The 24867-nt window shown below is 37.4% G+C and overlaps 1 long non-coding RNA gene across 2 annotated transcripts; it reads left to right on the plus strand.

Moving 5' to 3' along the window:
* Nucleotides 1-2326: 2326 nt before the first annotated feature.
* Nucleotides 2327-24694, plus strand: LOC126483937 (uncharacterized). Of its 2 annotated transcripts, XR_007587791.1 has the most exons (4): nucleotides 2327-2499; nucleotides 2618-2869; nucleotides 3043-3170; nucleotides 20426-24694. It is a non-coding gene; the product is annotated as an uncharacterized LOC126483937 (long non-coding RNA). The 2 variants fall into 2 exon arrangements; XR_007587790.1 differs by lacking the exon at nucleotides 20426-24694 and having other exon boundaries at nucleotides 2332-2499; nucleotides 3043-4281.
* The last annotated feature ends 173 nt before the right edge of the window (nucleotides 24695-24867 follow it).

The raw sequence follows: 24867 nt of genomic DNA on the forward strand, positions 1-24867 counted from the left end.
GAAGCTGCTATTGTTCAGTTGCATAGAGAACTGGGTAAAATAATAATTATGTAAGTATACAAATCATCTAGTACGGATATACACCATTCACTAACAAATCTGAGACTCTACTGGACATAATGTTTTTCTGGAAAAGTTACTATAAATCACAGCAGAGACTTATATATAAATCTTGAGAATGAATCTGCATCAAAGGAGCAATTTATTAATGTATTGCACAGTTTCAACATATTTTCTCTTATCAATAGGACCACAAGAATAACAGATAGAATGGAAAGTATTACAATCATATTTTGAAATGTGGTCCCCACAGACATAGAAATTATTACTAATTCTGGTTTAGGAATATATGATTAGCATGTTCTCATCTTTACAATTACAGCTATACTTCTGAAACAAACATATGTACATCTGACTTAATGAAGAAATTTCTCTGCAGAAAATAGTGCTAGTTTTATGAATAGTCTACATAATGGGGCTAGTTAGAAGTGCATTCACAATGAGGTGTTAACAATGGTCACAGTGCTTTCTCTTCTGAGTCCCTGACCAATTTAGAAATGTGCTTTCCAAAGAAACTGAGCAGAATCCATTCACATCATGGTCACTAATTTTAGTACCTGGATTACATCAGGCATTATGAATTCTTGTAGGATCCTAAAAAGGATAAGTTCTCAAATGAAAAAATCCTCATTTAATAGAATATGTGAAGACTTATAACAAAATACGTTAAAATGCAATAGGAAAAGCAAAACTGTGAACTAAGATAGCTTATTAAAATCTTCAGGCATTTGATCAAAAACTATACAGGAAATTGTAAAAAGCGGAATGGGAAAGAGACATGAACAGCAGTAAATCACACTTATAAACACTTATAACGTCAATATTGCAAAAAATACCTGCCAAATTATATAAATACCTGCCTTATAAATGTTCCCCAAACACTAAGCTTGAATTTCAGAAATCACAATAACTTAAACATTGTAGGTGTGCATATTGCATGAGGTAAGTACAAATAGTGAACATGAACTAGTAAAGGTGATTAAAAGCTTCAAATGTAAAATGCCAACAGGTGCAGATGAAGCACCAGTGTCACTTATGATTCAGAGTGCTTTGCAAACTGGAAAGGCACACTGCAGTGTGATTTCAGTTGCCTGAGACTGAGAGAGAGAGAGAGAGAGAGAGAGAGAGAGAGAGAGAGAGAGAGAACGAGAGTGTTTGTGTGTGTCTATATATGTGTGTGTGTGTGTGTGTGTGTGTGTGACATCTATTTTTGATAAAGGCCTTGCTGACCGAAAACTTTATTTGTGACAGTCTGTTTGTTGTGCCTATTTGCAACTGAGCAACTCCACTATATGATGAGTATCAACTTTCCTTTTCATAATATTGTTACATTCCATCCTGGATTTTCCATTGTTTGATCTGTTTTCTTCCTTTTGTTTAGTGTTGAAAACCATTGTCCATAAGCCAATGTGCTGTATTATTGACTAATATGAAAGTGATATTCTCAAGCGCTTCGAAGTTAAATATAAAAGTACGTTTCCATGGCCATTGTCACAGTCAATAAAATTTTTCATGGCTTGTGACCACATTGTCAATGGGTAAAACTATACATATTGAGAATGTGGTCACAAACTCAGGAAAAATTTATTGACTGCTTCAGAGTTGTTGGAAAGATTTATCACAGTTATATCATCTGCATACAACATCTTATTTTCATTTTCATACGATTGTACATTATTTACAAATAAATTTAAGACAATAGGTCCCATAACAGATCCCTGAGGTACACTATACTTAATGCTTCTAACTTCTGATCTGTTTAAGTTGTTAATGGTTTCGTATTGCCTCCTGTTACTGTGCTATTATGTTATCCAATCTGCTACTTGTCTACAAATACCAGTATTCTCTATCAAATGCTTTGGATAAGTCAAGTGAAATCCCAGACACTATCATCTGGTGCCTAAGACCTGTACATTAAATTCTATAAATGACTCAGTTGCTGTTTTCATTGATTTCCCTTTCGGCTATCCAGTTAGTACATTATGCTTTACCAGGGAAGAAGTTCGATTGTTGAACATGAGCATTTCTAATATTCTGAAGGAGTCTAATACTAGAGATACTGGTCTGTAATTCTTAGGATCATCAACTTTTCCCTTTTTGTATATAGGTACTACTTTAATTAATTTAAGTTGATCAGGAAATATACCTTTTGAAAATGAGCAGTTGGCAATATCCAGCAGTGGTATATTTATTTCTGCTGCCACCTGCTTGATTAGGTAGTTTGACATTCCATTACGTTCCTGCTTCACTGTGGTCTGATGCAATGGTGATTACTTATCGGGAGCGCACAGGGCGTGTGCCCCCTCTTGCAGGGACGCCCGCATTGCCACCCACGCCATCAGTCAGTCTGCACGCTATTTGTTCGTTTCTTTCGTCAGTCGACTCGATTGAATCGAGTTATCGAGTAGTTGTACACTCCCATGTATCACACACTTATTGGTAATTTATACTTTTGTTCAGAAGTAGTGTTTCTTCACACTGTGTTTCATGTATAAATTGCACTACTGCGCACGATATTTCTAGGATTCAGTTCTGTATTTGTCTCTTGTTTATGCAGGTTTCCATTTTCTCGTTTGGAAATACTGAAATTATGGGTGCAAGCAATTCATAGAGACAAGTGGTCATTTACTGCATACAGTACGACATGCAGCAGACACTTTACCGAAAACTGCTATCAAGTGAGGGCAGGAGCATCATTAAGACTGTTAAAGAAGATACCATTCCATCTGTCTTTGATTTTCCTACACATATGCAGAAAACGATAACTGCAACGCGACAGTTGGTTCGTAAAAAACCTGCTAGTACTCAAGTAAGTGGAATATATTTAACCCTTGAACTATAATTGTATAATTTGTAGGCCTAAAGAAAATAAACTTCAATGGGCCTATATTTATAATTATTGTTTTAAGCTTGCTTATGATGGTTTTATAATTATGAAGTGTTGTGATGTATGCAAAATTACAATGACCTCCTTTCTTGCAGGAAATAAATCATGCATGTGTACAACTGGAAAAGAAGATTGCACATGGCTGTAGGCAGACGAAACAAAAAGATTTCGACAATGGCACAGCTGATCAATGAACTTAAAAAAAGGGCACCTGAACAGTGAGGTAGAGAATCATTAAAAATTTAATTTTAGTGGTTTTCCTGTGCACTTCATCCATAACAAATTGGAAAAATGTGTGTCAAACATGCTAGAAGACACACAGATATTATAAAAGAGTTCGCTCTGACACTACATTTTTAGTCACCTAAAGCATATAGATATGTTAGACCATTATTTAGATTGTCCCATCCAAACTGCATGAGATCTCGGATCTCATCTGTCAACTGTGAGCTTGGTTTCATCAGCGACGTGTTCAGTTTCTTAAAAGAAAATGTAGAGAAAAACCCTACTTAAAAGAATTTGCTTTAATTTTTGATAATAGTAGAAAAGGTAACAGTGGTTATGTAAATTTTGGTGGCATTAAGCCAGTAGATTCGAATGAACTAGCTAGAGAAGCTTTGGTATTCCTAATTGTTTCCTACAGGAAAAAATTTAAATGTTCTGTTGTATATCTTTTATAAGTAGTAGTCAAGCTTAACTTTTAGCTGAATTAATCCATACATGCCTCCTAAAATTACATGAAGTTGGTGTACTTGTATGGTCCATTACTTGTGATGACCCAGTTGTAATCCTGCAAGCTTTGAAAACCATGGGCTGCAACTGTGAACCTGATAATATTATTTCGTATTTTAAGCACCCTTCAGCTGAATACACTGTTTATGTAGTTTTGGACGCTTGCCACATGCTTAAATTAACAAAGAAATACTTTGGCTGACAATCAGATTTTGCAGATAGTTGATGCTGAAGTACAGTGGAGCTACATAGCTAATTTAAATGAATAGAGAGTGAAGGCTTGAAGTTTGCTAATTCAGTCACCAACCAGAATGTTAAGCTCCACAATAAGATGAATGTCTCTCTTTCTGCTCAAACTCTGAGTTCAAGTGTAGCTGATGCTATTGAATTTCTTGAGTCACATCAACATACAGATTTTCAAGGGTCAGCTGCAACTGTTTCTTTTATCAGAAAAGTTGACAAACTTTTCGATTTGTTAAATAGCAGAAATATTTTTGCTATGGGCTTCAAACAACCATTAAATATGTTCAACATTAATTTCTTCCATAATTATTATTAAGAAATGGAATATTTTTTGAAGTCTATCTCCATTGAAGCTTTACCGTTCTCGTAAGACATTTGCTCTGGGATTCTTGCTGCCAATTAAAAGTGTAGGAATGCTTGCTACAGAAGTTCTTTTCCATGACACAGACCCATTTCAGTACTTTTTAATGTATAAAGTGTCTCAAGATCAAATGGGATTATTATAATAATGTATAAGAGGTAAAGGATGCTGGAACAATAATCCAAATACTGTTCAGTTGCAGCCAGCTCTCAAAGCCGTATTATTAAAAAATAGCATAAGCTATGGATGTAAGACAAATGTACTTGATTTTGAATAAAACAGTGTGTTTTCAATTGCTCACTTTCGGTACCGTCATGTTCAAACATAAAATATTAATGTAAAACATGCTTTACTGAGACAAGTGTTTAGATTATTGTAGTAGACTGAATGATGTAAACCTCAGTAATTATGTTAATAATATTTTGCATTACATAGAAGGATTTGTAGTCAAAAAATGTTGAAAGGTTTGAAGTGTTGTGAGTGTGCTAGTTTGTTAGTTTTTGATAATGACAAAGTAAGTGACCACACATATTGTAAGAAGCCTTTGTCTGACCCAACTGCTCTTACTCAGCAGGTTTCTAGGGGAGCACTTAAGTTTTCTTCTAAAGCAGTTTACAAAAATAGTGTTTATTATGAAAAGAAGTTTTGTATGTTTGCAAATGTGGAAGATTTGAGTAAGATTTATTCCCAGTTCGTAAATTCAGTGTCTCATCATTTTTCTATTAATCTACATCTACATCTACATGGATACTCTGCAAATCACATTTAAGGGTTCATCGAACCAGCTTCACAATTCACCATTATTCCAATCTCGTATAGCACATGGAAAGAACAAACACCTATATCTTTCCGTGCAAGCTCTGATTTCCCTTATTTTATCGTGGTCATCGTTTCTCCCTATGTAGGGAGGAGAAAGTTGGTGATTGGAATTTCGTGAGAAGATTCCATTTCAACGAAAAAAGCATTTCTTTAAATGATGTCTAGCCCAAATCCTGTATCATTTCTGTGACACTCGCTGCTATATTTCACGATAATACAAAAAGTGCTGTCCTTCTTTGAAATTTTTCGATGTACTCCATCAGTCCTATCTGGTAAGGATCCCACACCGCGCAGCAGTATTCTAAAAGAGGACGGACTAGTGTAGTATAAGCAATCTCCTTAGTAGATCTGCTACATTTTCTAAGTGTCCTGCCAATAACAGTATTTGGTTAGCCTTCCCCACAACATTTTCTATGTGTTCCTTCCAATTTGCATAAGTTGTTCGTAATTGTAACACCTAGGAATTTAGTTGAATTTACAGGTTTTAGATTAGACTGATTTATTGTGTAACTGAAGTTTAACGAATTTCTTTTAGCAACTCATGTGGATGACCTCACACTTTTCGTTATTTAGGGTGAACTGCCGATTTTCGTTCCATTCAGATATCTTTCCTAATCGTTTTGTAATTTTTTTCATCTTGCGACGTCTTTAATGGTCGATAAACGACAGCATCATCTGCAAACAACCTATGACGGCTACTCAGATTGTTTCTCAAATCGTTTATGTAATTAAGTAACACCAAAGGGGCTATAACATTACATTGGGCAACGCCAGAAATCACTTCTGTTTTACTCGATGACTTTCTGTCAATTACTATGAACTGTGACCTCTTTGACAGGAAATCAGAAATCCAGTCACATAACTGAGACGATATTCCATAAGCACGCAACTGCACTACAAACCGCTTGTGAGGTACAGTGTCAAAAGCCTTCCAGAAATCCAGAAATACGGAATTGATCTGAAATCCCTTGACAATAGCACTCAACACTTCATGTGAATTCAGAGCGAGTTGTGTTTCACAGGAACGATGTTTTCTAAACTCATTCTGAATTTGTGTCAATAGGCAGTTTTCTTCAAGGTAATTCACAATGTTTTAACACAATATATTATCCAAAAATCTGCTGCTTATCGACGTTAACGATATGGACCCGTAATTTATTATTTTTGGACCTAATTCACATTCTGTAAATGCTACATTTGACCTAGAGGATTGCACGAAACAAAACTTATTAAAGATATTGCGTCACTACATATTGGAGTTAGATTAAGAACAAATGCAAAAAATGTAACAAATAGGGTAAATGGAAAAAACTGTTCTGTTCGACAGAAGCTGACAAAAATTATTTTGTTTTAAAATTTCTAATGTAATTGAAAAATACAAATTAATGTTGAAATGAAAAATTTTTACTTTTATGATATTTTTCACCCTTTCCACAAAAAGTAGATCACAGTATCAGAGGTTTTATCTTTATGAAACTTAATAGGGGAGAATGGGGATGGTAAAAGTAGAAACAAAATAATTTTAATTAAATAACCTTTTTGTTTTGGGAAAACTTATTTATATATAAAAAACGGTGTCCACTTTTACCCCATGACATTTCAGTTAATGACAACGCTTTACAATGGGGTAAATGTGGACAGATGGCATTTGTTTGGATTTTTCCATTTGCTGATCAAACTATTGAAGAAACATAAAATCACTTTAATAATTCTTTTATTATGAAAACTGGTTAATCGAAATACATTAAATCTTAAAAATCTGCCTCAAACTGTTTTGCGATAAATCTTGAAATACAAAAACTGTCTGTACTAGTCCCACCTACTCCCTACATAGTGCATTTTATTTCGAATGAAGGTCGTCAAACTTTTAACAAAACATGTAATAATAACTACAATCAAATTTCAGAATTGCTGTGTGTTCAAGGAAGTTTTGCTTTACGGTTTTTCAGCTGATAATGTGAAGAGGATATGTTTAAATAGTAGGCTATGGTTCTTTATTTTCTGTAGGTATTTAACGCTTCCTGTTCAAATAATTGCCAGGCTGATCAGTCAGGAATGTCAAAAATACAGAATTCAGACAAAATGCGATGTCTTGTGCCCATAATAATGGCAAAATAAAATTTTATTCGTCTACTTGCGGACAGCTGTATACTGACAGTTGAGAGAGATAGATATACGTTCAGCAACATGGCGGCCATTGATGTCGAGCGTCACGACTCGGTAACACACAGTGCTGCCTCCAGATTATCTTCTTAGGGCTCACTGAGCACACACGTCCGCGTCATCATATTTTAAACGTTTCTGTCTGGCACATAGATAGCAAAGAAAAACCTACGAGAAAAGTTGCAGCTATTCTAGTGATCTCGATACCTTATTCTGTCTGGTATTTGTTCGAGAAAAGTAGTGAATTTTCTACTATTTTCTTGTACAGAGAACCTTTGATGCGCAGCATCGTAAATACGGACTATTTGCCCAATAGGAAACTTGTTTACATTCAGAAGCAGAAACATTTTTATTAAGACTAAAGAATGAATAAGTAGAAAGTCCCAGTTGTAGCAAGGGCAAGTGTAAAGATTAGCCAAGAGTGAGAGTTATTAGTTGATTGTGAAGTATTAATAATAGTAATTCATTGTAATTTCTCAGTAAAAATACTGTTATTATTATGGTAAATATAAAGGTAGCTCAAGATATCTTTAGGACCCCCTCCTTGAAGTTTTTCCTTATCCACCACTGGTCTGATGAGCTTCTTGGTTATTGGATGCACGTCTTAGGCTTTCTACTGTATGTGTGTAGTAATTATTCAGGATGTTCGCAATTTCTGTTTTGTCTGTAATGATTACATTAGTCACTTTCATACTTTCTGTTTAATTTGTTATCTGTGTGATTTTTTTGTAACCCCTCTAAGAGTTAACTATTTCACAGGCTGTTTTCATCTTGTTTGTTGATTTTGAGATAATTTCATTAATTCATCTGGCCTTTTTATTATTATCAACCGTCTGTACTTCCTTTGGCACTGTTAGTAAATTTCAATACTTTCCCCCTGTTCCGTCACTCTGAAGGGTAGCCTTCTGTTCAATAATTTCCTATGTTATCCACTGCTTGTTTTAGAGAATTTTTCCTTTCTTTTTCAGTTTTTGGAAATGCTACATTGAAATAATGTGTTAGGGTTTCGTGAAAAGCATTGTATTTTTCCTCTGTTCCCTGGGAAAAATATTCCATATTTTTTGTATTGATATTCCTTACAGTGCATTTTATTCCATTGAGTTTTGAATTTCCTGCGATTTTAAAAATTTACTACAGACATTCAACATAAGCTCAACTGTAACTGAACCAAGCTGAAAAACAACAACCTCTGGATATATCATTGACCAAATTTTTATAAGTACAGGCAATTTATAGTGTTTTGAGAAATTAGTATTGAAGTAACCACATATAATTACAGTGGAACCTTGCTTAACAAGAAATTCCAATAATGTGCAATTTGCGTAATGAGCAAAAAAAGTTGTAAGAAATGACTCGCTGAATGAGCAATGTTTCGCATAATAAGTGATGATAACTTAGTGTGATGTCACCAGCCATTTGTGGCAGGGGAAACATTCAACAATTACAATATCTTTTATTGTTGGCACCTGCATATGAACAATGTCTTTACTACATACTGCAGTTTGGGTTTAGCACCCTTTCTGCTACCATCTTTAGTGTAGCTTGTGATCACATATTTTTCTAAACTTGTGTTCACACAGTGTTTTTTGTGTGTGAATTTCAATAACCTTAATTGTAAGAATTTCGTTGTGCTGGTATTGAGCATATCGTAATATTAGGATTGTGTGACGATTGTGACATAAACTATTGTGGGTACTTGTTGATAACGAATTTTAAATCATGTTGAGAAGAGGGAGAAGGTTGCACAGCAATTTCAAAAACACGTACAAGAATCCTGTGATGATATAGGTGAGGCATCTGACAATGATGAAATTAATCGAACGATTATCAGTTTTGGGGCAGAATCTTTTGCCAAGTCAGATAAAACTAATGTTCCTAATGTATCTGACTCTGGGCCCGAAAGTAATGAAAAGATATCTAATGATAAGACTTCCGATACTAAACCTGACAATGACTACATGACGTAGATGTCTTTAGTGCTGTATTGGAAAAACTGAATATGTTGGATGATGTAAAAGCTAATTTCGTTGAACAGCAGGCGACGTTAGAGGATAGATACTCTGGTATAGATGCCCAATTCGCTGATCAGAAAAGGGCTTTAGAAGTTAAGTTTGCTGAACATAGATTAGTTGAGCTAAAATTTAGGAGGCCAGGCTAGTTGAACAGCAGGCTAAGGTTGATTCTAAGTTTGACAATCTTGAGTGAAGATTAGCAGAAAGAGAAAAGGAAGGTATTAAGGTTATTGATCTTGTCAACAAAATCGACGAAAAGTCAACACGCTTTCAGAACAATTCGGGAGTGTATCTGAAACTGTATATGCCTTGTCTGATAATAATGTTTGTATCACAGAAAGGGTAGAGGGATTGCTGGATCGTATGAATGATGTGGAGAAAAAGTGGAAGTGTATATGTTACATCAGACTAAGAAAAGATTTATCCAAATGGATAAAGACAAAAACAGTAGAAATTAATGGGCAAGTACGTTTGGCCATTGCAAGTGCGTAAAAGCAAATTAAGGGCCAGGCGATAAATAATAATTCCCTGATAGAGACTTTTATTAACGCCTTCCATCAAATTAAAGTCAAGGTAATTGATGAATGCACTAAGGGTTATAAATTAGTAGCTAATAACGCCCAGTCTTCCGAACAACAATCAGTGGGCGATTCCAAAGAGGAAAACGAACGTATGGGCAACACCGTAAAATCTAACTGCCCGTGAATGCAGCATAGTACATGTGTAGGTGAATCATGGGGGCTAATAGCCAATCAGATGAGGAGGACGATCCTTACATGCGGGAAGGATGCATCTCATCATTGCAAGTCAAAGATAGTATCTTGAAAAGTCAACAGCTTCCCACGTTTTCAAATGAAAAGAATAATATCCACCCAAGGGTGTTGATCAATTCATTTAAAAGAATATTCGCTCGTTAGCTGGATGGAATACGACAAGTTACAGTTTACAGTGTCAAAAATTGTAGGAGAGGCAGTGCTATGGGCTGTTGAAGCTAGCGAGACTTGTAGGTCATGCTCTGAATTCGAGAAATTGTTTCTGGCTAAATATTGGTCTCAGAGTAAACAGGAGAAACTATATGTAAGGCGGTATATCAGCTAGAATTTTATAATTAAGAAAAGGGAACCCTCAGGCAGCATTTCGAACGCTGGTTGAACAAAATGCGCTACTGAACAGAACCAATTTCGAATAGAGAAGTTATCTGAATACTTAAAGGTAGGCTACAATTAAATATTCGAGAGAAATTAATTCATGTTCCTGATTGAGACGACGAACAGTTCCTCTCAATGATCGATTCATTTGATATGCTAATGGATGACGCAAAACTGTGGCAGAATAACAATAATAACCATTATTATGCTAAGAACAACTGTGGTAACAATGTGTGGAATAGTGATAACCAATTTAATTATCATTCTGGAGAATTCAGCAGTAATAATGGTAATTCCAAGAATGGTAATGAGCACTCCCAAAATAAGAATCAGAATAGGAACACGAATTATCGATATTCAAAACGAAATATTGTGGGTACCAACAATCAAGTGCCCGGAATGAGAAGTTTCCAGTGAATTAATGTTGTAATCACTAACAGAAAGAGAAAGTATGGGGGGCGGAAACCACTCAACCCTCATTACTAAGATAATAATAGTAGTAACAATTATGTTCCTATGAATCAAAAGAAGCAATCTAACTGGGGTAATTGTCTGATGTGTAATGTAAGTTGGAGAAATTCAAACCCTCCAAGTGCATCTTCTGGGTCCAATAGACCCATACCTTTATCAGATGAAAGAGGTATAGTTATAGATAATTTGTATCCAAAACCGGGGAACGGAAGTCATATCATTGAGGTGCACAAACAGCCAAGGAACCTAAAGGAAAGTCAGTCAAACCAATGCTAGTCGTTTTAGGCTTTCCTTGGGTGACTGGCATTGAGAAGGGAGGCATACATCATGAGCTAATAATATATTGGACTACAATAAGGAGAGCGATGTTCGTGAGGATCTTACGTTAGAACCGAGACAGGAAACAAAAGAGACTGGATACATTTTACCAGCAATTGTAGAGGCAAAAATCAATGACGTACCAATGAATGTGCTCACAGACATAGGAGTGACAGTTAGCGTAATGGCAATGAGTTGTCTAAACATGGTTAGTAAGCAAAGAAAGATACTCACCTTACCAGTAAAGGGCTGCATGGTGTCAGGAGCGTTTAGGGCAAAAGCAGAATGCATTATTAGATACGGGTGATAGTAGAACTACAAGAGGTAGACATAAAATGCACCTTCTTAGTAGTATCTCGGATGTCAATACCGTGTACTTGGGGAATGTATTTTTTGTGTGACTATGGTGCAGTAATAGATTTTTAGGAGGGTGTATGTACTTTCATGGTTAAAACTCAACCATTAAGGGTAACTTTATTTAAGAGGAAACGTATTTTGGGAAAATACTGCCAAAAAGTAGCTGTTGACTGTCCAACTGTAAACGCTTTACATCTGGGAAGTATTTCTTGTGTGGAACGAGACGATGCTGAGAGAAATGTGTCAAGCATCATGGAAAAGGTACGTGAATCGGAATGTCTGTCTACCGAACAACATAACGAATTGGGAAAAGTTTTGTATCGATATATGCCCATGTTTAATAAGAAACCAGGCGTTATTAAAGATTTTGAATATTGTATTCAAACGTATCCACACTCTACGTTTTGTAAAATCACTTATTCGGTTCCTTGGTCAAAAAGAGAAGCCTCGCCCAAAGATATAAAAAAGATGATAGATTGGGGAATAATTGAAACTTCGACTTCTGAATATTCAAGTACATTTTTAGCAGTAACTAAATCAAACGGCGATATTCGGCTAGTTCTTGAAACTGGCGACATAAACAAAATTATAAAACCCGTAAGAACCCACCCTGAAAACTTGGAAGAACAGTTGCGAAAATTTCACGGGGTGAAATTTTTAACCTCCCTAGACTTCCGAAGTTCCACCTGGCAAACGAAAATCTCAAAAGAATCGAGAAAATGTATGGCATTTATTTTCTTGGGACGGAGTTACCACTTTAAGGTAACGCCGTTTGGTCTCAGTAATAGCGGAGATGTTTTCATAACCGCTTTGGATACAGTGCTCGGACCCGATTTTGTAGCGTGTGTCACTGTGTAGACGATCTACAGATCGCCACTGAGACCTGGAGCGAGCATGTCGAGTTAATTGATCGAGTGTTTAGTAAGTTTCTTGAGTATGGAGTCATGATCAATTTAACAAAATCTAAATTTCGTAGGAATCAGATAAAATTCTTAGGATATATCGTGATGCCAGAAGGGATTATACCGAACCCTAAAAAGTTGTATGCCATTAAAAATTGTCCGTATCCACAAAATAAAAGATAATTAGTCATTTTTGGGCCTCACCTCTTTCTTTAGGAAGTTCCGGTCACAACAGTTATTAAATAAAGATTGCCTGTTACATTTATTATGGAAAAAGGTTCCGTGGAAATGGACGAAAGCGTGTAGTAAAGCTTTCGATAATATTCGAAATAATTTGATAAATGCTCCATTATTACATCATCCTCAAATGGATAAAGACTTCTATGTAGTCGCAATTGCAACTGAAACAGGATTAGGTGTTACACTGTTCCAACTGGAAGAGGAGAGCGATGTGGAAACGATAAAAATCATCGCATTTGCTAGCAGAACCTTATCCGGCTGCGAGAGATCATACAGCACTATGGAGCTGGAAGTGCTTGCAATTATTTGGGCGCTTAAAAAGTTTCGGTATTTGGTGTATGGGAAACGAATTATAGTTCACTGTGACCATAAAGCAGTGACGTTATTACCAGTAGGATACTGCATGGTCCACTAACGCGTAGGGCATTGTTGCTACAGGAGTATAATATAACAGTTAGGCATGTCAAGGGAACGGATAATGTCGTCGCAGACGCCTTGTCAAGGCTACCAACTGAAAAGTTGGATGAGATGGGAGGAGAAAGAGTAATGGACTCCAAAATAATGATGTTCGAAACACTTCTGTATCTAAAAGAATTTAAGGAAATGTATTCACGAATAGGACAGATGCAAAAATTAGATGCTAAATGGAGAAAAATTAGAAGCAAATTAAAAAAGGGAAATCAAAGTAATGTTAGTGACCATAACCAGTTGCAATCAGGTGTTCTATTTTATCGAAAGACCGAGGAGGATGTTTGGAAGATGTGCATTCCATCACAATGTGTTGAGACATTGCAATGGTTCACACATGCTAGGTGGGGACATCTCGGAGCCCACAAATGCGTGATGAAATTACAGCAACACTGTTTTTATGTAGGTTTATTAAGAAGAGCTCAGGAGCTACTCAGAACGTGTAAAGTTTGTCAAAAAGCAAAGCCTGTTAATTATTGTAATAAGGGTGTATTTCATCCCATTATACCGACAAAACCACTGAGTATAGTCTCGTGTGATGCGAGTGGACCGTTTCCCACAGCCAAACGTAATTTTAAGTATATATTCGCGGTGTATGACCTATTTTCAAAGTATGTGAAACTTTAACGACTAATGTGATGTCCATGTTGAGAAAGATTACCGATGATTATTTGGTTAATGAAGGAAAACTGGGAATGCTTATTTCATATTTCGAGAGTAAAGATAGGAAATAAACAATGAAGGTACACGGAATTCTTCATGTATTCATTACTTTAACCTGGCAGGAAACCCCATCGACAGAGTGTTTCGAGGAGTAAATAGATTTGTAAGAACTTACGTACTGAATCACCACCATAAGTGGATCGAATTAATTGAAGATATTGAAAAGATATAGAACGATTTACCACAAATGTCAACCAGGTATTCGCCGAATGAGACTCTATTTAATAAACAGGATAGTGATAATCAGCTTAGTAATTTACCCTGTATGCAAAATGACTCAAAGGATTGTGACAAAATCATAACGAAGGTATACCTGAAATTGCAACATAAAGCACGCATTCATAAACATCAATTTGACAAAAAGCTAGGCTCAGGAGTCACTTCGAAGTTTGGTGATAGTATTGTATTGAACAATCATCCCAAGTCTTCAAAGCTAAGAAAAATAAATCGAAAGTGGAACAATCTTTAGAAAGGACCGTATAAAAAGATTAAGATCCCACATGAAGGAAGCTACTTATTAGAGGATGACGAAACCAAGAGGATAAAGGGAGTGTACCCCCATGTTCAGTTAGAAAGACATTTTAGTTAACTGAAGATTTAGCATTTAATTACGCAAAGGTGGAGGTATGATGCAGAAATATGTTACAGCAAGGTTTTTGAAATTTTTTGATTATTTATATGTAGAATTAGTGGACAGTGAATTAGTTTTCAGTAGTTCTTGCTAAAAAGGGTTAATGACGTTACGATTGTATGCAGTAGAATCTAAAAAAAGTAATAAGGAACAGGAGATCTGTTGTATCTAGTTAATTCATTAGGAAATGTTATGAGCAACAAGTTCATAACGATAATTAATTTGTATTCATTGATATTTAATTAAGTAGAAACCGTTATATTGGTATTCTCATGTTGAAGAGTTGATGTTTTCATGTTCTTATGTTAACATGCGTCTACATGTTTTTGTTTAACAAACGAGGCACTAGTTTAGAATACACACATGAGCACTGTGAAACATCTTACTGTAGTCATTCGTGAATAGGGGAATGTATTTAACAAAATCACTTGTTCTGAGTAATGAGATGCTAAAAGACGAATAAAAGTGAATATGAAATAAATGATGGAATCAGTAATACTTGAAAAAGTGAAAGCTAACTGAATGGAACAAAGGAATGGTACCGGTGTAATGTTGAACGTGTTCACAAACTGACAGTACATGTGTGACAGTGAAAATATTAAATAAAATACTTACTACAAACATTATTAATCAAGCTAAGGAACCACACGCAATGATAAAACTTTAATAATTGTTTAAAGACATGCTAAGTGGGGAAAGATGAAAGTGATGGTCATTTGAAAATAAACAGACCCCATGATGGAGTACGGAAGGGAAAGCTATTCGACTGCGACAGCTAATACATAACGACTGTTCAGTGATCTCCATAGAAAAGAGATCACTGCGACTGTTGCATAGCAGAGAGGGACCTTTGACGTGTTAAAAAATCCATAAGGTGAACGATGGTTAAATGCAATAGTGAAGGAATATCGATATAATTATAATCACCACAACAATAACTGTAATAAAGATTAATGAAGCCAACTAGACATTAATAACTACCTTAACAATGTTTGATTTCATGTCACACAGAAGTGATTTAGATATTTCAGCACACTCAATGGAGGTGATGAAGACTGTCTTCGGACAGATTGTGCTGACATGTTGGTACAGTCTGATGGGAGCACAGCTACTGAGCAATGAGAGCAACCAGACAAGAGTGCATGATCGGATGGTACTTGCTACCATATGCGGTCCGACGCTGTTAAAGTTTCGACCTGGTCGGTCGATAAGAAGGCACTAGCATCAACCGGGCCATGTTCGCAGCTTTGCATGGTCTGGTGCAGGTGCCATGGCAGTGTGGCAATGCGCCGAAGATATAAGTGTGGCGTTAAAATGAAGTGATGAAATATATAACGAACATGAAATTTAAGTTCATTATTGATGTAAAAATAGCACTGTAATTATTTGATTTTTTTGCATGTGTATGTGTGTGGACGAATAAGACAATAAAAAAAGAGACTTCACTTGGTTAGGGACGTTAAGCTGGGTTTACACTAGAAAGTCGCTTGCAGAAGTTATTGTTGCAAGTTATTCCTAGCCGCTTGCAGCTGTGTTTACACAGCAACGCAAGAATTAAGCAAGATTCTTCCGCAAGGTCTTTGGCAAGAAACTTGCGTCAACAACGTGCTGATGCTGTTTACATATGCTTTCAGTACCACTATGAGTGTCAGCCAAAGTGTAAAATGACAAGTAGGCGGGTGAGATATGCTGCAGCTCTTGTAATTGTAATGCAAAACGTGAAAAAGAAAAAGAGAAGTATTTGGGTTAGAGAATAGATAATGAGAAGATCGCAAAATGGTGCCTGTAATAACCTTTTGCAAGAATTTAGTATCGAGAGCATGGATACTTTTGAAAACTGTTGCAGAATGTCCTCAAATGATCTGGAGTATTTGTTGATGTTAATAGCGCCCGTTATATCAAAACGATACACAAACTTCGGTACTGCTATTTCAGCAAAGGAACGTTTGCTAGTCACTCTATGATTTATAGCTACCTGTGAGCTACGAATAAAATAGGCATTTCATTTATTTATGTGAAACATACTACCAAAAAAGTTTAAATTTTGAAATCTTTTCTTTGTAGGAGACTCATACAAGTCCCTAATGTACTTGTTTCATATTCCCATCAGCACGATTTCTCTGATCATACCCAATGTATTTAGAGCCGTTTTTAACGTCTTGAAAAGGGAAACGGCACTTATGCAGTTTAGCAGGTACGGAAAAAATTTTTCATTTTTTTTCAAAATTTGATCGATTATAGTCAAATTTGATACGCTGATTACGAATACGATAATTATTTTCGCCCCAGTCAATTATTTACATAAAAAAAATTGTTTTAAATTTTTTTTTAATTTTTTTATTTTTCAATATTTTGTCGATATAGTGAATTCTGATGGGCTGATTTCGAATATAACATCCATTTTCATTTTCCCTTGACCGTCGGCGATATCTTCTGCCTGATAAGCGCGGCGCTGCCGATGACGCAACATTGCGTAATACACTAACTAATCTGTATTTTCAAATCATAGGCGGCCGCTGCCGCGGCCGCATTCCAAAACACTCCCAACCTAACCTCAAGTGGGCTACGCTACAGATCAATTTATGCAGTTTAGCAGGTACGGAAAAAATTTTTCATTCCAAATGTATCTGGCTTGGAGAGCTTTGTGGGTGAATATGTAAAGTTTGTTGGTGATTGTACTTTGTATTTTCATAAATAAAGTGATCTGTAGCGTAGCCCACTTGAGGTTAGGTTGGGAGTTTTTTTTTTTTTTTGAATGCGGCCGCGGCAGCGGCCGCCTATGATTTGAAAATACTGATTAGTTAGTGTATTACGCAATGTTGCGTCATCGGCAGCGCCGCGCAAAAAAATTTAAAACAATTTTTTTGATGTAAATAATTGACTGGGGCGAAAATAAATATCGTATTCGTAATCAGCGTATCAAATTTGACTATAATCGATCAAATTTTGAAAAAAATTGATAAATTTTTTCCGTACCTGCTAAACTGCATAAGTGCCAGGGAAACTTATGTGAATGTATGTGAAAACACAACAATGAAATTAAATTTTTATTGAAATAAACTGCATTTTACAGAATGATATGCTTATAAAAATGTTTTTTTTTTCTAATGCTCATAAAATGGATAGTGGCAAGCTAAGTAAATAGAACATGTAATAACTACACATCGTCTTTTTCTAGACTCCTAAAACAACAAGCGAGAGGATGCAGGTGGCAAAGGGGTTGTATCTTCAAGTTATGCTACTTTCTATGTACTTCTTTTACAGATGTGCCGAATATCGACGAAATTTCATTTATTGCGCTCATCTTCTTCACTCTATCCTTAAAGTCTCGGTTACGTACGTTCCGTATTTCGGAGTAGCTATCCACAGCTTCAATAAAATGTTCTGTATCCTGCTTCATCCATTACCGTTTCTCCTCCATTTCTGAAATTTGTTTGCATATAATACGTAAGATGGTTGCATAAAATTAAGTCACCACATTAAGTAAAATGTTAAATATGAGTGTTATGCAGACGACATACTTACTATAACTTGCGCTTCCTACTTGCAGGAAATAGAAATAAATCCTAAAAGCTGCAAGTTACTTGCAGATACTTCTTGCGTGGTGTGCACACTGGAAACGGAAAACGTACAGCAAGTCACTGCCGCAATAAATTGCTACGGTCGCACGTCGACTTGGCGATATGTTTACACTCGCAAATCGCGCGACAAGTTCCTCCGCGCAAGTAAATTGCTGCAATAAATTGCTAGTGTAAACCGAGCATTAAAGTGGAAGTCATGTATCCACTTCATCGTCCAGGGGGCATATATAACACCCCAAATATCTAGAGCCCCTAATGACACCCCTTTGGTTGCAAAACAAAAAAGAAATAGTTATTCTGACCTGGATGGGAGCTACTGGCAACAAAATATTAACGCTATTGAAAGTTTGACTAACAGAAATACTATCTAACTAACGACGTTTATTACAAGGAAAGAACTAAATGAATGACTATCATATGATACGAAGCATGAAACTCTAAATAAAGAATTCAAAATACAGGGTGATTCAAAAAGAATACCACAACTTTAAAAATGTGTATTTAATGAAAGAAACATAATATAACCTTCTGTTATACATCATTACAAAGAGTATTTAAAAAGGTTTTTTTCACTCAAAAACAAGTTCAGAGATGATCAATATGGCCCCTTCCAGACACTCGAGCAATATCAACCCGATACTCCAACTCGTTCCACTCTCTCTGTAGCATATCAGGCGTAACAGTTTGGATAGCTGCTGTTATTTCTCGTTTCAAATCATCAATGGTGGCTGGGAGAGGTGGCCGAAACACCATATCCTTAACATACCCCCATAAGAAAAAATCGCAAGGGGTAAGATCAGGGCTTCTTGGAGGCCAGTGATGAAGTGCTCTGTCACGGGCTGCCTGGCGGCCGATCCATCGCCTCGGGTAGTTGACGTTCAGGTTTCATAACTAACCTTTTTCGCTCCATACAGTTGATTGTGGAATTTGCAGCTCTCTGCTAGCTCTGCGAGTCGATTTTCCTGGGCTGCGAACAAATGCTTGCTGGATGCGTGCTACATTTTCATCACTCGTTCTCGGCCATCCAGAACTTTTCCCTTTGCACAAACAACCATTCTCTGTAAACTGTTTATACCAACGTTTAATACACCACCTATCAGGAGGTTTAACACCATACTTCGTTCGAAATGCACGCTGAACAACTGTCGTCGATTCACTTCTGCCGTACTCAATAACACAAAAAGCTTTCTGTTGAGCGGTCGCCATCTTAGCATCAACTGACGCTGACGCCTAGTCAACAGCGCCTCAAGCGAACAAATGTACAACTAAATGAAACTTTATAGCTCCCTTAATTCGCCGACAGATAGTGCTTAGCTCTGCCTTTGTCGTTGCAGAGTTTTAAATTCCTAAAGTTGTGGTATTCTTTTTGAATCACCCTGTATATACCTTAAGAAGATTAACACCCAGACATGATAAAGTGATCAGAGATAGTGTTGTAGCCGCATCGAGTTGTAAGTTCGCTGCGACTACAATGAAAATCTTCAATGGAGATGTTAATTCGCTCTCTTGTACACGTTGCGATAACAGTAGTCTATTGACCGCTACTAGATTGTATCAGACCGATCTGGAGTTTTAAAGTTTTTCCGGTATCGTCTTGACTTAGCCAGACAGGGGAACAGTTATTATACGTGAAGGAAAAGTAAGTCGTGCGATACTGGGACTTAATCGTCATGATCTGTGATAGTCACGAACATTGAAGTATACAGCAACATACCAACTGCTGACATAAACTCTACAGGTAGCCTTGAGTAGGAAACATCTACACGCGAACACGAAGAATTCACAGGTACCCCGTGTTGTCGGAAACTGCATTCAATGTCCGAATTGCTGATGCAAATAGCTTCAGTTCCCTGAATGACAGATCAGTGTGCTTTCATGCGCAGTGGTTAAATAATTCAGAAGTTCAATTAACTCAGATATAACTTTAATGCTTCGTGTCGGCTACATCATTTACTGGAACTTTACTGCATAACTGTGAAATAATTATTTCTTGAGAGAACGCCGAAGTTACAGGTGATTAGTGACATTATTAACAGGGAACAGTAAGTTTACATCGAAATACGACACCTTCTGTACGTTGTTTAGAGAATACCTTATCTCAGAATTTACGCCGTAGGAGTTGTTGAATACTTCACAAATCAACATCCTCGCAATTGGCGTGAATGGTGGAACATATAATTCGAGATATCATATATCTACGTTTGAACATTCATTTGCAAACTGGGCATAAAGAACTACTGTTATCAAGTTTCGCGTTAGCTTATATGCCCGCCGTGAACTCACGAAGGATATTTGGTTTATTGTTTCAGATAAAGGGAACTGTTGTGGTACCGAGTGGTGCAGTCGCTGTATGTGGCAGTAAAGAAGACGGACATCCTAAGAACACCATTGCTTCAATTATAAGCGAGGGCTGCTTATACATTCCGGCGTGCTGCTCCATCGATACGTGAATATCTGTTAAAGAGAGATAGTATCTGAAACTAACCAAACAAAGCAAGGAGTTACAGATCATAGTTGTCGCGATCGACAGACGCCGACATGTGTCCATCAGGCTTGAACCACCATCTCCATCGAGCCGACACACACACACACACACACACACACACACACACACACACACACACACACACACACACACACGCCACAGCAGGCAGATGGACAGATCAAGGTAAAAGGAATAGATCCACGATCACAGTTTCAGTATTTAATGGTGCGGGTGCATCTAGTAGGGAAGCAGGCACCACAGGTCGGAAAATACCTGTAAGACTTGTAACTGGGCTACCAACAATGCAGGAAAGTGGCTGGGGAAGTTTAGTGGCCAGGCAAGTGGCCAGATACTACATGGGGCCCTGGATGGCTGGAGCAACATGGGTGTCACAAGAAAAGAAAAGCAAAAATGGGTCTGCTGAGGCCACAGAGACTACATTGGATGGGAGGAATTGGCGGGAAGGACGTCACTGGATGTAAAGAAAGTGGTGGGAAGGACGTCAGAGGATGTGCAGAAGTGGCCCGGCTGGATGTGAGTGGGCTGGTGGTATTCTGCTGGGTCCCAAAGAGGTTCCGCTGGAGTGAATGATTCAGTGGGATATCAGTGATGCTTCGGTGGTCAATGGAAGGCAAGCTCAACTGACAGTTGCTGTCTGAGATGCCACACCAACAGGCTCAGCCAGACTAAGAGCTGGCTGGCATTATATTAATGAGAGGCACTGATAGCCTTGACTGGAGTACAAGGGAAATGGCCAGGCAGAACATGTTGGCAGTGGTGTCCAGACACCAGATGAAACACTGGGATGCAAATGGAAAACTTTGCCACTAACAGTTGCAGTGCATCACCTGCGCGATGGAGGCCGGCCATTGGTGCAATGATTCAAGGAAGGCCCAGGGCAAAGGGAGTAGCATTGAGCTCATGGCCATCAGAGGAAGGTATCAGAGAAGCCCAGGAGGTGGAAATGGAGCATCAACATAATCACCAAGGTAAGAGGCTAAGGCTGCACCACCCACAAAGTTGGTATCTGGTGTAGTACTGTGGCAAGGACGGCTGGCACCCAGCACAATGCTGTGGCAGCATGGATATGGCAGACACCCGACATCATGCCGCAGTGGCAAGGGCACAGAGCAGAGGAATGTTCTGACCACAGGATTGCAGGTAGTGGCTCATTCTTGGCCCAGAGCAGGGACCCATCTGCCTGCTGGTGGATGTGCTGTGGCATATATATGCAGATGAAGTGGACAGATATACATGCAATATCACATGAACACAGATGAAGGAATAGATCTGTGATTGCACGTCCATCATTGCATGAAGTGCACACATCTAGCAAGGATGCAGGCAGCTGTAGTAGGGAAATGCCTGCATTTCTTATAACAAGGCTGCTGGTAAGGCACATTAGTCTAAACACTTCTCAGTTTGGCTCTTGTAAGGGATCCTAACAGAGAAAGCCATACAGGGTGTGTATAAATTAGTTATACAAAATTAACTTTTAATTGTGGAACTTACGGGACAATTTACAGCACTGAATGCAATATATCTTCAAACTATATTCCCACCTAACACTGTTAGTTCTCAAGGCTCCCACTCCACTAGATGGCATGCACAAATGAGCTATTCCAACAGTCATCATGGAGTTGTACAACAGTACAGAACATGCATAGTGTCGTTTATGATTTCATGAGTTCAAATTCGCTACTACAGTCCAGAGAGAATTCAGACAAACTGTTGATAACTGGTACAGTCATTTTACTGAAACTGGCTGTGTGTCACATAGTACAGCAGGTCAGGGCCAGCCAGCAGTCTCTGACACAGCAATTGAACAAGTTTGGCAGTCTTACATTCATAGTTCAGATAAATCACAGAGATGAGTCACCTTAGAATTGAATATACCTTCTGTTACAGTGTCAAAGGTACTACAGAAATTCCTGTCATTCAAACTCCACAAATTGGAACTGATTGCAAGCTTTAAAAGAGAGAAACTAAGAAAAATTAGCTGTGTTCTGAGTAGAAATATTTAGCAAAATGCCGACTGAAGATGATTTTCTTACTAAAATTGTGTTCAGTGATGAAGCCACCTTCCATACCTGTGGAGAAGTGAACTTGCATAATGTTTGGATATGGCATCAGCAGAAACCACATCATGTAATCAGACATGCATGGGACTCACCTGCGGTAAATATTTTTTGTACTGCGGGTGTAACAAGATTTACAGTCTGTTTTTTTATTTGTCATGTTACAAAAGGTAGCCACAATGAACATTTGTAAATAAATCCTGAAGATGTACTGCATTCAGTGCTGTATCAAATATTTCTGTAAATTATTTACCTTTATCACACTTAAAGGTTACTTTTGTGTAACTAACTTATAAACATCCTGAATATAATGTCACAAATGAAGACTTTGCAGTACTAAGTAACAGAAGTTATCCTGTTGGCATATTTTCTGACCTTGCCATAGCCTTTGATTCTGTGAACAATTAACATACTAACTGGGGAAATGAAACGTTGTAAAGTTAATGAAATTCTTTCCATAGGAGGATTATTATCTTTGCAACAGAAAACAGAAAATTACAATGCTACTTACACCACCTGAATAAAAGAAAACATGTAAGGGGGGAATTTAAAATGCAAGAGTCCCACAGATTTGTACAGGGTCTCTTCTCGTTATTGATCTACATAAACATACTTCCTTTGACTTTGAGAGATTGTTAAAAAAACTATGAATTTGTGCCCTCAATTAAATTTGATTAGTGTTCTCGTACCGTCAGCAAATACTAACTATACCAGTGAGTGGCCCTTATCAATGAAACACATCACAGAGAAGATATACTGTCCTGCCCTGTTCAGTATCCACAGGATGAGATTTCTTGAAAGGCATGTCCAGAAAGTAAGTACCGTTTCATTCTACCATCCCTGCAGCATTAATTTCACAGTTCCACGCATTCACATTCATCTCTCTGGTTCACTGTCTTCCCACCGACACCATTACAGCAGGACTACGTAGTGTTTACATTTGTTAGTGATTATTCAAAATGCTTAAGAAAATTTCTGAGCCGACTGACTGTAGTTTGTTCTGTAATATGGTTTTTGAGAACAAAGAATTTTAAGCCAGCTGAAATTCAGCACCAACTTGTAGATATTTATAGTGCAAATGTAATGCTTGATAGAATGGCGAGAAAGTAAGCAAGACAATTCAATTATGGATTAACCAATGTTAATAAAGCAGCATGGAGTGGATGACCTTCTGTTCTCAGCGATGGTTTGGTAGAGCGCGTGAATGAGAAAATAAGTGAAAACAGACAGTGCACAATAAGAAGGCTTTATGGTGAGTTTCACAATTTTCAAAAACTGTTTTGCATGAGACAATCACAAACCACTTAAATTTTCACAATTTGTGTTCCTGTTAAGTTCCAAAAATGCTTATGGGTATCCACAAAATGGAGCGGCTTAGCAGTGCTTTGACATTTCTAACCCAATACAGTGGCAAAGCAGAAGTATTCTTGAACAAAATTGTGGAAATTGTGGCTGGTGATAAAACTTGGATTTGTATATCATTCCAGAATCAAAACAAGAATCAATGGAGTTGAGGCATTGATGATCCTCTAAAAAAACAAACTCAAAATAACACCGACAGCACAAAAATCACATGCCCTGTGTTCTGGGGCAGACAGGGCATTCTGCTTTTTTGAGTTCCTTCCCAGAGCTGAAACCACCAATGCAGTACAATACTGTGAAACACTGAGAAAACATCAGCATGGAATTCAAAACAAAAAGTTGGAATGCTGTCAGGATGTTGTGTTGCTTCATGACAATGCATGTTCCCCATTCTGTTGGTGTCACTCAAAACCTTATTCAGCAGTTTGGTTGGGAGCAGTTTGATCACCCACCATACAGCCTCAATCTCGTACCTTCTGACTACCATTAACTCTTAAACTTTGAGTATGATATTGGAGGAATGTGCTTTAACAGCAATGACAACGCAAGAGACAGTGTTCAGCTGTGGCTGTCTTCACTGGCAGAATCTTTTTATGGAGGGAGCAACTATGTAGAAAAACAGTTTAAGAAGTGCTGTTTCATGTAAAAATATACTCTGGTTTGAGAAAAATGTTTTTATGAATTTTTTTTCGAAACATTACTTACTTTCCAGATATGTCTCATAAATTATTATTATTATTATTATTATTATTTTTCCCCTTCAATACATACGGATATACATTACTGATATGAACTTCTGGTCACTGGTATTCCTTGACAGCGTGGC

The sequence above is a fragment of the Schistocerca serialis genome, chromosome 1 (genome assembly GCF_023864345.2).
Source record: "Schistocerca serialis cubense isolate TAMUIC-IGC-003099 chromosome 1, iqSchSeri2.2, whole genome shotgun sequence".
Lineage (NCBI taxonomy): Eukaryota > Metazoa > Arthropoda > Insecta > Orthoptera > Acrididae > Schistocerca > Schistocerca serialis.